This window comes from Passer montanus, unplaced genomic scaffold (assembly GCF_014805655.1).
Source record: "Passer montanus isolate IOZ18808 unplaced genomic scaffold, ASM1480565v1 scaffold49, whole genome shotgun sequence".
Taxonomy (NCBI): Eukaryota; Metazoa; Chordata; class Aves; order Passeriformes; family Passeridae; genus Passer; species Passer montanus.
This window is the reverse complement of record NW_024369818.1, coordinates 5,638,418-5,653,878: the sequence shown is the minus strand read 5'-3', so window position 1 is coordinate 5,653,878 and position 15,461 is coordinate 5,638,418.

Sequence of the window (15,461 nt, the reverse complement as noted above, 5' to 3'; positions counted from 1 at the left end):
TGGCACCAGGAAGGGATTTGGGGCCATTTTGGCCCCAATTAAATAAATAGAGGGAAGGCAGAGCATCATAACCACATCATAAAAAAGGCATCAAATCACTTTTTTATTGTTCATGCTACCAGAAACCTCCTGTTCATCCCAGCACCAGCTCTGCTCCCTGATGGGGCAGGAATTGCTGGAGAGGGGGACAGCTGCTGTCCTTCACAGTTAATTATGAAGATGAGTTAAGAATTAATCAGGTAAAAGGAGAAATGTGAAAATGATCATGACCAGGAACTATGAAATTTCACAGTTAATTATGAAGATGAGTTAAGAATTAATCAGGTAAAAGGAGAAATGTGAAAATGATCATGACCAGGAACTATGAAATTTGTCCCTTAGAAGAAGTTAAACTGGCTATTGGAATAGCCAGCACATACACAGATCCACAGCTCCCAAAATGGGAATTTTCAGCTCATTTTCTAATATGTGTGTGTAGGGGATGGATGAAACTGAAATTAGACAATGTACAGGATGGATTAAACCGAAATCAGGCTGCACTCCTGGGAAAGCTCACAGAAGGCAGGAGAAAGCTGCTCCTCGGGCCCTGCCAGCAGGAAATGCTGGAGGAGGCAGCTCCTGGATGGGTGGAGGTGCCACCTTCCCCTCTGGGAGGTGACAATCCAGCTGTGCCACTCCTGGCTCTCCCCTCCCACTGCCACAGAGCTGCAGGAGAGAGGGATCTCAACCTCCAAAGGCTGTTGGGGTGTTCACACCCACCTCTTCCTTCAGGAGCAGCATCCCGATGTCTCTTACTCAGGTACAATGTCCCAAGAGATGTGTCCTCCCCATGCCATGCCATGCCATGCCATGCCATGCCATGCCATGCCATGCCATGCCATGCCATGCCATCCCACCCCATCCCATCCCATCCCATCCCCAGGGAGGAGATCCCTGCTGATCCTTCCCCAGCTGCTGCAGGCGTTGCCAGCTGGGCAGGGAAGCTGCTCTTCCGCAGCCAAATCCAACCCAAATTTCCCTCAGCAGCAGCAGCAGCAGCAGCAGGAGCAGCAGGGAGGGATCAGCCCCATCTCCCTGGCAGCCGCTGCTCGCCGAGATGGGATTGATAAGATCCCTGGGAGGCACGGGGAGCCCGCGTGCCAAACACAGCCAATTAATGTCAGCCCTTTCCCATGCCAACCAATTAAGCTGTGTGTACTTGTCACCAGCGCCGGGGAGGGGCTGCAGGGCGCAGAGGACGCGATCCCAGGGAAGCCTTAAAGATCTAAAAACCTCCTTAATTTATGGGCGGGAGGGGGAGGGCGTAGACACCCTGCACTAACCCGAACGGGCCTGATTAATGGCTCGGCTAATTTAGGAGCTGCTTGGCGCTGCTGACCTGGGGAGGCTCCGTTTAACAGGAATCAGGCTGGCATGGGAAGCAGGGAGCAGCTGAACGATGTAAGGAGCAACAGATGGGCTCTGCAGTCGCCTTGCCAAGCACCAACTCTGTTTTCTGAGCACTTGCTCTTAAACCTCCTCCAAAAGGGAAAAAGTGATAATCAGAACCATAAAACCCGTGTGGCTGATCCAGGAATGGGGAAGGCAGCAGCTCCTCTGCCCAGCCAGGAGCTCCTGGGATGGGAATGATCCCAGAGGTGCTGATCACCTCCAGCCCTGCTTATCCCCATCCACTGCAGGGACTGGGGAAGGAGGAAAGGCATCTTCTGCCCCACCTGTGCTGTGAAAAATCAGGGGTTGTTGGGAGGCAGAAGAGGGGGAGGGAAGGCTGGTGAAAGACTTGGAAAAATTGGGGAGATCCTGCAGCCTCATCTTGGTCTGGATGAGGAAGATCCACAGGTCCTGGACATTCGCAGGCTCTGGAAAAGAGATTCAAACTCGGAGAGTGACTTAGGAAGGACTTGCAGAAGCAAGCCTAATGGAGGGACAGGGGGGAGTTTCCCAAAATCCAGAATTTCTGAGGGCAGATGGTCCCAGCCAGTTGTGGCTTGGATCCCTTGGATGGTGAGGGGGCAGCAGAGGTGGCAAAGCACCCACCTGGCTGGGAGGGAGAGGGGAGGTTGAAGTCATGGAGCTGCCAGGGCTGTGTAGGAGCAGGAGGATGTGGGAGACCAGCAGCAATCTGGGAGCAGGTCCAGGTGGGATGGCTTGGAAATACACAGGAGCGATGGAAACATTGCCAGGGGTGAGCAGAGGCCCCAGGAAGGCACCAAACAGAGAGACCTGTCTGGGACTGGAGTTTTTTAATAAAGAAACAGTAAAAAAAACAAATAACAGAGCAGCTCCTGCTTGCCAAGGGCTTTGGGAATCACACCTGGCACAGGAACACAGCGCAGCTGAGCTCCTCAGAGCCAGAGCTTGGAGGAGAAAAAGGGATCACTCTCCACACCTCATATGGGGCGGAGAGGAAAATAATCCCCCAAACTAATAAAGCCTTGGCTTTTTAAAAAAGTGCCTACTTTTCCCAAGGAGTAATATTTATCTGCCCAAATCTTGTGCTGTGGCTCTTTTTGCATCCAAATAAAAATAAGGAATCAGCACTGACCCTCTCGTCCCTGTTATCTTTTGCTTATGAAGAAATTTGCCTGAGGAGCAGATTATCTGTAGCTGGTTTGCAAAGCCCTCCTGGAGCTCCTCTTGGCCTGGGAGCACAGCAGTGCTCAGAGGCAGCTCTCACACAGGGGTTTTCCACCTTTTCATGTGGATGCTCTGGGATAGAACAGTTTCTAAGCAGGTCCCTTGCCAAGGCTGCAGATTCCCAACTCTAAGCCAAGTCAAGAGTGGGAAAAAAAAATCTTTCCTTTTCCCCTGGATATAATGGGCACAGCAGGATGTCCCTGAGCTCCCTGGGGTGGCTGACACAGTGATCCCATGGCCCTGCCAGATTTTGGAAGTGGGACAATTTGAGGGCTGCCAGAAAACACCAAAAACTCCCAGAGCTTCATTACCCAAGGTGTTATTTGGCCCTGCTGGATTGGCTGAGCCCCAGGAACCTGTCCCTTCCCAGCCCAGACTCTCCAGAGCCACAGACCATGGAATAATTGGGTTGGAAAAGGCCTTAAAGCTCATTCAGTCCCACCCCTGCCATGGTCAGGGACACCTTCCACTGTCCCAAGTTGCTCCAAGCACTGTCCAACCTGGTCTTGGACACTTCCAGGGACAGGGAAGCCACAGCTTCTCTGGGAAAACCATTCCAAGGCCTCCCCACCCTCACAGGGAAGAATTCCATCCCCATATCCCATCTAACCCTGCCCTGTGGCAGTGGGAAGCCATTCCCTTGTCCTGGCACTTCCCTCCCCTCAGTCTAAACACACCTTTGAGCCTCTTTGAAATCCATCCTTGGGATTTGCCTCTTCCCTGCACAAATCTGTGTCCTTTGGCCCCCAAGCCCCTGCCCCAGCTGGAGCTGCTGCATTTCAAAGGCCTGGAAAGGTGAGGAGCAGCAGCTGGCACTGCTGGCTTTGCTAAAAGCAGGGAGGCTCTTTCCCTAATCCCAAAAGAGAGGGATGGCAAAAGCTCAGGGCTGTTGCTTCCCTCCCTGGAAAAGGGCTTTGCCTGTGCTAGCTGCAAGGGAGATAAGGATGCTGTGGAAAGAAGGGAGTGTTGGCCAGGAATGAGGAATGGGCTGCCCCTTCCTGCTCAGCTCCTAATTGATGAGGAGCAGCTCCTGGCAGAGACGCCCTCCCCAGGAATTGCACTCCCCCCTGGATTTATCCACAGAGTGGAGAGCACATCCCAGCACAGCCACACCTGTAACAGCAGGGAACAGCCAGGATTCATTCCCAGCCCCCTTCCCCGGGTTTCTGAGCTGTGAGTGGTGCCTGTTCCATCACCAAGGGCTTTCTAGGGCAGCCAGTGGCATTTCCCAGCACACGGGAGGCAGTTTATTACCAGTGATTTATTAAACTGCTCCAACTTGTCAGCAGCCACTTGAAACATTCCCTTCCCCTTTTTTTTTCCCCTTCAGCTTTGCTAATGTCTTTATAAAGAGCTGGATAAATAGATTTCCAGCACTTCTGACTGCCACGGATCAAACCTCAATCGATATGGGCCAGATTAGGGATGAGGTGAGAGCGAGCCTCCCCACCTCCCTGCAGCCCCAGCTGCAGAGGTGAATTGATGGGAATGCACTTCCAAGGAGCAGATAAATACATTTTTGCCTGCTCGCAGCAGAGCTGGACCTGACAGTTCCTCATTTCTCCCCGTTGTGGCCTGTTGTGTGAGTGGGGAGTTCCAGGTGATTGCTGCTCCTGCCAGACTTCTCTCCTGCATCCTTTATGTTCATGGATAGACCTTCCTGCCTTTATAATCTACTGAACTCATGGAGTTCAGAGGCTTTCAGCTCCTGCCTGATGAATCTTCCCAGGACAAGACCCCTTTCTATCATTAAGTTTGATCAGCCTCAGCTCATCAACCTTAATTTATTTGCTGCAGAATCACTGTTTAAAGGTTTACTGAGCTAAAATTAGTCCTGCTCTCACCCCAAAGAGCCCAAGAACTACCTCTGACAGTGCCAGCATACCCAGAACCACCCATCCCAGCTCCCAGGTCAGACATCAGCAGGAATTTCTTCCTGGAAAGGGCGGTCAGGCATTGGAAGGGCCTGCCCAGGGAGGTGTAGAGTGCCCATCCCTGGAGGTGTCCAAGGAACACCTGGAAGTGGCACTCAGTGCTCAGGTGGGGATCAGGGCTTGATCCAGGAGGGTTTCCAAAAAAACCTCATGGATTCTGCATCACACCCCTGCCACAAGCCAAAAGAAAACTGGATTTTTTTCCCCCCCCTTTCCACTTCAGAGGAACTCTTAAAAAAGTCCCACTGTCCCTTCCTCGTGCTCTGCTCTGTCCCCAGCTCCCCGAGAGCCCGGGCAGAGCTGGCCCTGAGCTGCTGCAGCCCCTGGGTGCTCTCCCTGTGGAGCTCTTCCCTCCAGCCCTCCCTCCATCCCTGCTCCTGTCGGGATAATTGATCTCCGAGTCGCAAACCAGATGCTCTGGCCGTGCCTCTCTCCAAGAGCTCCGGCTCCTGCTGAAGTACAGGGAGATCCTCTGGAAGAAGCCACTTTTAATTTGTAATCTGATTAAGCCATTAGAGGCGAATGGAGCAGTAAGTAACACAAATTGCCGATCGTTTCCATCAGCAAATCCCCCCAATTAATCCTGAGATTAACCCTGATTACACGCGGTAATGGTGATCAATGCACCCTAATGGGGGAAATCCGCCCACTGCGCTTTCTTCCACATCCCAGAACGATCAATTTTGGAATCAGGGTGATTTATCTGGCAGGATCGAGCGGGACCAGCGGGGCTGCGGCAATCCCAGGAGCCGCAGCTCATTGCCCCTTGGGAAAAGCAAGCCAAACTGGGAAAAAAGAGATGGATGGAGCGAAACAAAGAGCAGGGCAACGCAGAGGGCAGCGGGAATGGCAAATTCCATCTGCCTGCCGCACTCCCTCCCCTTTGAATCCTCCCAGTGATGCCCTAAAAATCTCCTGTGAGGTGATCAGACCAAACAGCTCGGAGCAAGGCTGCACTTCTCAGGGACTCCTCCGTCAAAGGGAGGAAGTCAGGCTGGAGAAGAGCTGAAAAAGGAAAAAACCACTTTCCCACTTTGTGATCCGAGCCTCTGTTCTTGCCTTTGCTGCTAAAATGGGAAGTTACCCCAGGACCGAGCGTTTCCAAGGATCCCCGAGCACTCCACGGGCTTCAGAGCCGGGCTCAGCTTCCCCTTGGTCCTGTGTTATTTATAGAGCAGCTGAGACTCCAGCGATTGCTTCAAGGGGGATTCTGCCTTTGTAGGGACTAAGTTGGGAGCTCAAGGCTTGACCTTTGGAAGGCAGGGATGGATTCATCCCACAGCCAGCTCCGGGCTGAGCTGCAGCAGTGCCTGGTGATAAAGCAGCTTGATTTATGGAGCCTTCTCTTCCAGAGCTGCTCACTCTGCTCTGGGAACACCAAGGAGGAAAGGAAAAACCTCCGGGAGATGGGCTGAGCTCCTGCCAGGGGCTCTGGCGCCTCCCTGGGCATTGGCTCACACCTGACATCTCCTAGGGTCCCCAGTTCCCACATCAGCAGTTCCTACGTGTTCCTGTGCCATGGGAAAGACCACCTGGAGAGCTGCAAGCTCCTCATGCTTTGCCCAAACTCTGACCAGGAACATTTCAGGTGGATCCTTCCCAGTATTCCCTTGAAGATGTTTTCCTCTCCTCCCACACCACGCAGACTGATACCTGTGTCCCTTTGTCCCCAGATCTGTATTTTGGCAGCAGAGTAATACATTCTGTATGGGAACAGTGACATCATCCTGTCCTGCACAGACATGCCCTGTATTCCCCTTAAATCCATGAGATCCTTTGGCATTTTTAATGGGGCTGTAGTACCCAGACCAATCCCCCGTCATTCCTGGGGTGGGATCCTGCAGCTCCCCTCCCCTCAGGTGGGCACTCCTGGCCAGAGAGCTGGGCACTCACTGGGACAGTCCTGCTCCAGCATCCCTCATCCAGGGAGGAGATTCCAGGCAGGTACGCATGACATATCCCAGACTGCAGGGAATGGTTTCCCCCCAGATGTTGCCTCCGAGGTGTTTTGCAGCACACGTGTTTGGGGGTGACATGTGGGGGCCCCGTCCTTCAGCCACCCCCTCTCCCCAGGCTGCCCGAGGGGCTCACGGCTCCCTTTGATGTGCAGATGAATCAGCCTGGCCAGGAGAAGCCCCGTGGATTTATGAACTCCTCCTCTATGATGTCTTTCCAATCGTATCCCCCAGAAGAGCATTTTCTCTCCCTTTCCTCCCCAGTTCCTCCGAGCCAAGCATTCCTTTCTCCTCCTCCATCCCAGGCCTGGGGAGCGATGCTGCTTCCCCGGAGCAAAATTCCCTCTGCAAACCTGGCCACTCGTCAGCCCCCTGCTCCATATTCCAGGTTTGGTGTGTCAGCCCCTGCTCCAGATTCCAGCAGGTTTGGTGTGTCAGCCCCTGCTCCATATTCCAGCAGGTTTGGTGCTTCAGCCCCTGTTCCATGTTCCAGGTTTGGTGTGTCAGCCCCTGCTCCATATTCCAGGTTTGGTGCCTCAGCCCCTGCTCCACATTCCAGCAGGTTTGGTGTTTCAGCCCCTGCTCCACATTCCAGCAGGTTTGGTGTCTCTGACTGCAGCCCCATTGAAGGGAGCTCCGAGCCAGAGATGAAATCCTGCAATTCAATCTACTCCCAGCCCAAATCATGCCAGCTCTGCAATTCCAGAGCAGTTGAAAAGAAAGGGACAAATAACTGTGATGGAAACCACTCACTGGAGACTTCCAGGGGAAATTATACACCCGCGAGGGGAAAAAGGATCATTAAGAGGTGACGGGAGAAAACATTTGCATTGCAAGTCAAAGCAGCTGGAGGCCGGGGGAAGCTCTGTGGTCACTGCCCTCCCCAGTCCGATCCAATCAACTCCACCACTTGGCAAACCCTCCCAGACAGGCCCTTGAGCTGTTTGACCCAGATTCCGCCGAACACCGGAGTCAAGCTCTGCCCAGGAACAGAAGGGGAGCCTTGCAAAGGTCTCCCGAAGTTCATTCCTGTGTTAAACCCCCACAAAATAATAAAACCGGTGTGTTTGTCTCCTCTTTAGCAGTCACCTCCACCTCGCCAGCTTCCCAGGGCTGCGTGGGGAGATTGCTGTGCTTGGCAAACAAGCGGAGATTAAAGGCAGTTCAGCGGGAACATCTCGATTTAGTCTCGGCTGAGCACACCCGGGACTCGATGGCACATTAAACCCGGTGGCACATTAAACCTGGTGGCACATCCACAGCAGAGGGGATGGAGGAGCTGGAAAAATAAAGGAGAGTTTATTTCTGTGCTAAGCATCACACCAAAAATCCCTGTCCCTAAACGCCGCCGCGGGTTCTGCAGCCCCACAGCGGGAGCAGTGAGCAGGGAAGGGAGAGCCAAGAGCAGGGAAAGGGGAGCACGCTCCCCCAGGGAAGGCAAACCTTCACACCCGCCCCTCCTTTCCCTGCCAGAGCATTAGCACAGCTCCCCAAAACCCCCGAGAGGAGTTTCGAGGAACGGAGTGATGAAAGAGGGGCCGAGACAGGGCCGTCTTCCAGGCAGCTGGAGCCAGCACTGCTCCTCAGGAATAACTGGCCTCTCCCGCATCCACACACAGGATGTGCTCCAAGCTCTCCCTGACATTTGTGTGTCAGCTTCAGCCAGCTGGGGCTGCAGCTCTGCCTTCCACTCCAGACTCGGGTTTAAATCCAGCACTGGAAGTTTGCAGAGCTGCTGGGGGTTCACCCTCAGCTGGCCACGGCAAGTTGGGAGCACCAGCAGCTCCACAAAGCCTGGAAAAACCACTTTTCCCTAGTGGGCAAACACCAGGAGAGGGAGGCAGTACCGCACTGTGGTGACATTTGCACCCGGGTGCAATGAGGTGTCACTCAGCCCAGCCAGACCAAACAGCATCTCTGGGGCACCAGAATTACACAGCCAAGGAAATCCGACAAAATCCATCTGCCCTTTTCAATATTTGGAGATAATTAACTCCTCCAGGCTGCGATATTACAAAAGAAAGCTGTTAGTGAAGCTGTTCAGCCCCAGGTCAGGCTGGATGCGGAACTTCGCCAGCACTGGGGATGCTGAAAGGGCAAGGAGGACATTTCATATTTCCATATATTCCCAGCTCCCTCGTAGGAAGATTACAGGGATACACGTGTAATGCAGCAGGTCAGAGGGAAGACAAAGCAAGGGCAGGCTTATCTGGAGAGGGAAAACATCTCTGCTCCTCCACTGGTGCTACCTGAGCTGTATCCCAGTCTGCATCCACCAAAAATCTGACTGCAGGAAAACTTGGAAAAGCCAGGCTCAAAGCACATCTTGACCTAAAGACAAGGAAATCAGCCAGAGCTTCTCCAAAAGGCCTGAGTCACTCCTCCAAGAGTCTCACACCAGCCCTCATCCCCACACCTCACCTGCAGCCCTGAGGTGACCCAAAGCATCCCATCCCTCCCTTCCTCCCTGCTCTAAATACAGGACAGGGGCTGGTCCAGCCTCCCACCAGCAAATCCCAGCTGGACCAGCCATTGGTGGTGGGGGGTGCAATTTACACTTTCCATTATCATCTGGAGCTCCATCCTCACCCCAGAGGGATGGCAGGGCAGGAGGCAAAGGGCAGCCTGGCTCTGCTCTCCTGTCCCACCAGCTGCTCCAAGATTGACCTGCAAATCCCTAAAGAAAATTGAGGATGGGGAGGCCCTGGCACAGGGTGCCCAGAGAAGCTGTGGCTGCCCCTGGATCCCTGGAAGTGTCCAAGGCCGGGCTGGACAGGGCTGGCAGCAATGTGGGATCGTGGAAGGAGTCCATGGCAGGGGATAGATGATCCTTAATGTCCCTTCCAACCTAAACCATTCCAAGATCTGCTGCCTCTGCTGCCTGCACGGGTCACCGGGGCAGTAAATAAAAAAAAAAAAAAAATATTTTCACATTCAGGAGAGGAGCCCAGGAGGAAGCTGGGATGTGGGAGTGCTCCCAGGGTCTCTGGGTGGGAGGTCTGTGTCTCCTCCAGGAGGAACACCCGGAGCAGGGTCCTAGAGACACAAACCATGAGCGTACCTGGAGGCAGCCAAGTGTCCAGAGCGTGCCTCATCTGCTTCCCATCATCCCCCAGACAGAGGGCAGGAGGCAGAGGGGATCACTGACCCCTCTTCGTGCTGAGTGTCTGGCTTTAGGAAGGATTCAGCCTTATTACCAACCTCCTGAGTTGCTGATTTCTTGGATTTCTGTCATGTCAGGAGGAGCTTTTGCTGAGCTGAAAAGGGCAAGGGGATGGATCTCATTCCATAAACTCCTCAGAGATCAAGGGAAAGACACGGGGCCAGGGGTTAAAATCACCCAACCCAGGCTGGGAATGAGCACATGAAGGAATAGGGCAGGAGGGAATGTGAACAACAGGGTCCTGGTGGCTCCTGAGGAGGGGCTTTGGTGGGGGTGGATGATTGTTGTTGTGCTGGTGTCTGGCATGAGGCTGAGTCAAGCCTCATCCCTAAATTCACTGGGATAATCAGTCCTGGCCTGTCCCATCACTTTCTCCATCCTGGCTGACACGAGCTTTATTTACACACTGTGACCAGCACAAGCTGGGGTCACTCCAGCCCTACCTGCCAGGGGGTTTTCCTGACAGGGATTGGTGGCATTGGCTGGAGATCTCCAGCTCTGGGATTCCTCTTGCAGGTAATCCTGGGTGCAAACTGCTTCTCTTTTATGCACTCATTTCACCATTTGTGGGAGAGCAGAGCAGGCAGGGCTGTGCTGCAGCCATGAGAAGAAACACCCTCAAGCTGTGCCAGGGGAGGTCCAGGTTGGACATCAGCAGCAATTTCTCCTTGGAAAGGGTGCTCAGGCCTTGGAAGGGGCTGCCCAGGGAGGTTTGGAGTCCCATCCCTGGAGGTATCCAAGGAACATCTGGAGGTGGCACTCAGAGCTCTGGGCTGGTGACAGGTGGGGATCAGATAGTGGGGATCAGATCAAGGAGTCAGTCCTGGAGGGCTTTTCCAACCTCACTATCCCGTGACTCCAGGCAAAGGGCTCAGGCTGTTTGCCACCAGGCTGAGGGAGATAACATCCCTGAGATAACAGCGAGGCAGAGCAGGCTGCGAGCAGGTTTGGGGCTGGAAAACATTCCCTCCAAAGCAGCAGCCCTGGCTGGCTCTGACTCCTGCTCTGCTCCTCGTGCCGTGATTTATCCCGCAGCAAAGTGAGCCTAAACGCTCTCCATATGGATCCCATACCGGCTGCACCTGCTTCCCACCGTGGATAAGCACATGTGGGATGGGGAGGGAGGGCTGAGTGTGGGAATACAAATCAATCACCCACCAGCCCCGAGCCCTGCAGGGACTGCTGCATCCCTGGCTGGGCCAGCTTCTCCCTGCTGGGGCTGCTGCAGCTGGACGGCTCCCAGGGAAGGAGCCCTGGCCAAGCACAAGTCCCCGAGGTGACCCTGAGGTGCCACCAGGATGCAGCAGCCTGGCTGGGGTGCCCCATGGGAGCAGGGAGTGTGCAGCAAGGGAAAGCTGCCCAGATGGGGCCAGGGCACCCCTGTGGCACCGCAGCAGTGGGGCAGCGGAGTGCTCCATACCCAGGGAAGAGGGAAGGAGTTCAGCAGCCCTTCTTCTCTCACAATGTTTAAATTTCCTTACGTGAAATTCCCTAAGGAAATAAACTGTCACCAAGCTCCGGGACCATCTGCCTCAATCCCCAGGGATCCCTGGGATGAGTTTACAGAGCTTTCCATAAACACAGCACACGAGGCACAGCCCAGGGTCACGGCTGCTGGACAGGGAGGAGCTTCTGCTCCCACATCCATGTGTTTTGGGAATGTCCCTGTCCTGCATCACCCCCCTGGCTTGGAAAAGCCAGGGCTGTGGGCAGAGGATCCGAGCAATGCTCCATGCTGGAGGATCCCAACCCAGAGGTCAGGAGGGACCCTGAGGTCCCCAAGCCCTGGACAACCTGAGGGTGAAGACAGGGATGCTCCTGCTCTGGAGAGAGACAGCCCTGTGGGATCTCCCATCGCCTGCTCCCACTTCGTCCCTCTCCCAACACTCAAATATTTATGTCCAAAGTCGACATTAAAATTCAAGGGAAGCTAAATAGAAATTAAATTGTGTATTTGGAGAGGAAACAAGTCCCGTAAGGTGAGCGCTGCTGGGCCCGGTGATTGATGGCTGTTTATTTATCTGCTACTGCCAAATCCTGCAAGGAACACAGAGAGGGAAGGGAGTGGGAGCCACTGGAGCTGGGCTCTGAGGGTGGAGCAGCCCTGGGAACCATGGCAGTGTCCAAGAGTGGAGCAAGCAGCTCCAGGAATCCCCAGAGTGTCCAAGAGCAGAGCTGGGCAGCCCTGCCTGGCTGCAAGGACCTGACTGTACCAAACAAACCTTTGGAATCCAAGTGTTTGGATCGACACAGAGCAGAACCCAGCTTCTCCCTGTTCCACTTGCTCATGCCTCCATGGCTCCGAAATCACCCCTGAGCATCTGAAGAGAGGTTGAGAGGAGCAGAGGCCTTGCTGCCTTATTTTTCTTTTTCCTTTCCCTTTTTTCCTTTTTCCTTCCCTTCATTTCCCTTTTCCCTCTCCTCTCCTCTCCTCTCCTCTCCTCTCCCCATCCCTGTCAGGAAATCCCCCTCCCCAGGAAGCCCCTCCTTGCCCCCGTGTGTCCCCCACCCCTGTCCCCTGGCTGTGTCACTCCACAGGTACCATGCCTCTCTCCCTGCAGCCCTTTCCCTGCCTCCATCCCTGTTCCCTCTCTGTTATTTGCATAATGGTGCCCAGGATCACTTGAGAGGGAAATAATTTCCTTTCCCTGGAACTGAGACTTTTTTTTCCCCTGCAGATAAATAACTGCAAGGAAATATTTATCTCCCCCGTTCCCGAACGCCGTGTGCTGACGGATGCTGGATGCAACCAGACACCCCCGGCCGGCCCTGCCGATGCCTCCTCGGGTCTCGGCCATCCGGGAGGGAGGGCGAGGTCATCCAGGGGCTCGTGTCTCCCTCATTCTCTCCCTCTTCAAATCCTGCTCTTCCCTGTTTTACACTTCCTTGGAAAGAGATCAGTGACACGGGATGTTTGTCACCCGAGGAAGTGTTGTCATTGCTTACCCGTTGCTAGGTGACAGTGTCCTGCTGCTCGGGGCCAGGCGTGTCCCGGGGATGCCATCCCTCTTTCCTGTGTCCCGGGGATGCCATCCCTCCTTCCAGTGTCCTGTGGATGCCATCCCTCCTTCCAGTGTCCTGGGATGCCATCCCTCCTTCCAGTGTCCTGTGGATGCCATCCCTCCTTCCCTCATGTCCCAGGGATGCCATCCCTCCTTCCAGTGTCCCTGGGATGCCATCCCTCCTTCCAGTGTCCTCCGGATGCCATCCCTCCTTCCCTCATGTCCCAGGGATGCCATCCCTCCTTCCAGTGTCCCTGGGATGCCATCCCTCCTTCCAGTGTCCCGGGATGCCATCCCTCCTTCCAGTGTCCTGCGGATGCCATCCCTCCTTCCAGCGTCCTGGGATGCCATCCCTCCTTCCAGTGTCCCGGGATGCCATCCCTCCTTCCAATGCCCCTGGGATGCCATCCCTCCTTCCAGTGTCCTGCGGATGCCATCCCTCCTTCCAGTGTCCTGGGATGCCATCCCTCCTTCCAGTGCCCCTGGGATGCCATCCCTCCTTCCCTCATGTCCCAGGGATGCCATCCCTCCTTCCCTCCTTGCCCGGAGCCTCCCCGCGGGCTCTCAGGAGCTGCAGGGCATGGACCAGAGCTCACTTCGAGCTCATCCTGCAGCTTCATCCACAGAGCCTGGGGGCTTCAGCCTCTTCCAGGGACAGGCAGGGGCCGTGAGGGTCATTCCCTGCACTCCAGCACCCTGGCACTCTCTGGGGATCCGTGATGGAGAGCCCAGTCCAGCCCCTCCCTCTCCCGGGGCAGGAGCAGGGCGGGGAAGCTCGGAGTAGGAGCTGCCATGGACTTTTCCAATCAAGTGGACAAAGTTTGGGGTTGGTTTTGTTGTGGGATCTTTTTTCTTGTCTCCCTGGAAAAACGCTGATGTGTCAAAACAAAGGGTTTTTTTAAAGGAATGTGCTTGTTTCAGCTTTTCAGGAATTCCTGCTCAAAACTGAGAAAAAAGAGAGTGCTGCCACCCCATTGCATTCCATCCATCGTACCCCATCCCACCCCTGCCAGCTGTGTCCCCACGAGCTGCAGCCCCACAGGGCACAGACCTGGGGGACCAAGGACAAGTCCTGCCATCCCAGTGTCCTCCTGGCCATCCCAGTGCCCTCCTGGCCATTCCAGGTCCTCCTGGCCTTGCTGAAAGCCCAATTCCCTGGGCATGGGGCTGGGGGCAGGCTCAGGGCTGCTCTCTGCAGATGTGGTTTTGATTAGGAATTTTTTGGACTAAAAATGCGCAAGTGAAGCACAGCCCAACCCCAGCGCCATCGCCCCCCGCTTCCTGTGAGCGTTCCTGTTCTGATTAACCAACATTCCTCTGGAAAATCATCTCCTTCCCCAAAAACCCCAGGCAGGGCTGGCCAAGACTGCCCTCGCCACAGAGAAGGGGGTTCCACATCTCAGAGGGAAGGTGGAAGGTGTGGGTGGGAAGGTTTGGGTGTCAGCACCAACATTCCTCTGGAAAATCATCTCCTTCCCCAAAAACCCCAGGCAGGGCTGGCCAAGACTGCCCTCGCCACAGAGAAGGGGGTTCCACATCTCAGAGGGAAGGTGTGGGTGGAAGGTTTGGGTGTCAGCGCGTGGCTCCTGGCCAGGGAATTCCAGCCCCATGGAGCCTTGGACACCTCATGCTTGGGGGGCACAGTCCCAGCTCCAGGACTGGGAGTTCTTTCCAAAGGGAATGTTCAGTGGTCATTCCCATCAGCTGCCCTCATCCCAGTCCCCCCTGGCTCCAGGGGCTCCTGCCCAGTGGCTGCTGCCCCATCACAGGGAATCTCCAGCCATTCCAACTCCACCTCGGAGCCTCCAATCCTATTTAATGAATGATCATTAACTGGGGACGTTTCAGATGAGGAAATTGTTTTAGGAACGAGCAATTAAGTCCTAATGCTCAGCTCACGTAACTCATTTCTAATTAAACTTGCTGTAAATTATAGCACCACTATTTATTTTTAATGAGAAATAAAACTGGAAAGGAATTGTGGCCCTTCAAAAAACCAGACTGAGTGGGAGGGAGGAAAAGAGGGAACGAGCGGTGGAGGGGAAGGAGCAGAGAGCAGAGAAAGAGTTCAAAACAGGCAGAAAAGAGCTCTTAAAGATCTCCCTGCCATTCCAGAAGCCATCTCCATTCTTGCCCGGTGTCTGAGGACCCCCTGGAAACAGCTATTTATATTCCTGACCTTTCCCAAAGGTGGGCAAAGCTCCGGAGTCTGGGCTCTTGAGGGTTTTGCCACTGGGAAGCGGCCTCGGCTCCCGCTCTCTCCAGATCCAGCTGTGTCGTGACAAGGAAAAATGGTGCCCATATGGAGACATTAATGATCCGAGGTTCAAAGGCAGCACGGGAGGATCGAGTGCTCTCCGAGCAGATTTTAATCACATCCATCATGGAACGGCTCTGGAAGCGGCAGGAGAGGCAGGCTGGGGAAGGATGGGGCTGGGGATGGACAGGGTAACAGCACCAGCTGGGTTTGTTTGGAGCTGGGCAGAGAAATGGCAGGATTGCTCAGGCCATGGGTCCAGGATTGTCCTGTCATGGGGTCAGGAGGTGCCAGGGATTGTCACCCGCCATGCCTTGTGGGAATTCTCCTCAGGAATGGAGGAGGGGAAGTGTAGGATTCTGAGTGTCCCAGCCATGCCCCATGACCTCCCCTCTGTGTCCCAGACCACCAGAAACACTTGTACCCCTCAGCATCCTGCAGAGCTAGGGGCTGTGCTGGGGATAGCCCCATTCCCTGGGTCAGCAATCACACGGTGGTTTGGATTGGAAGGAA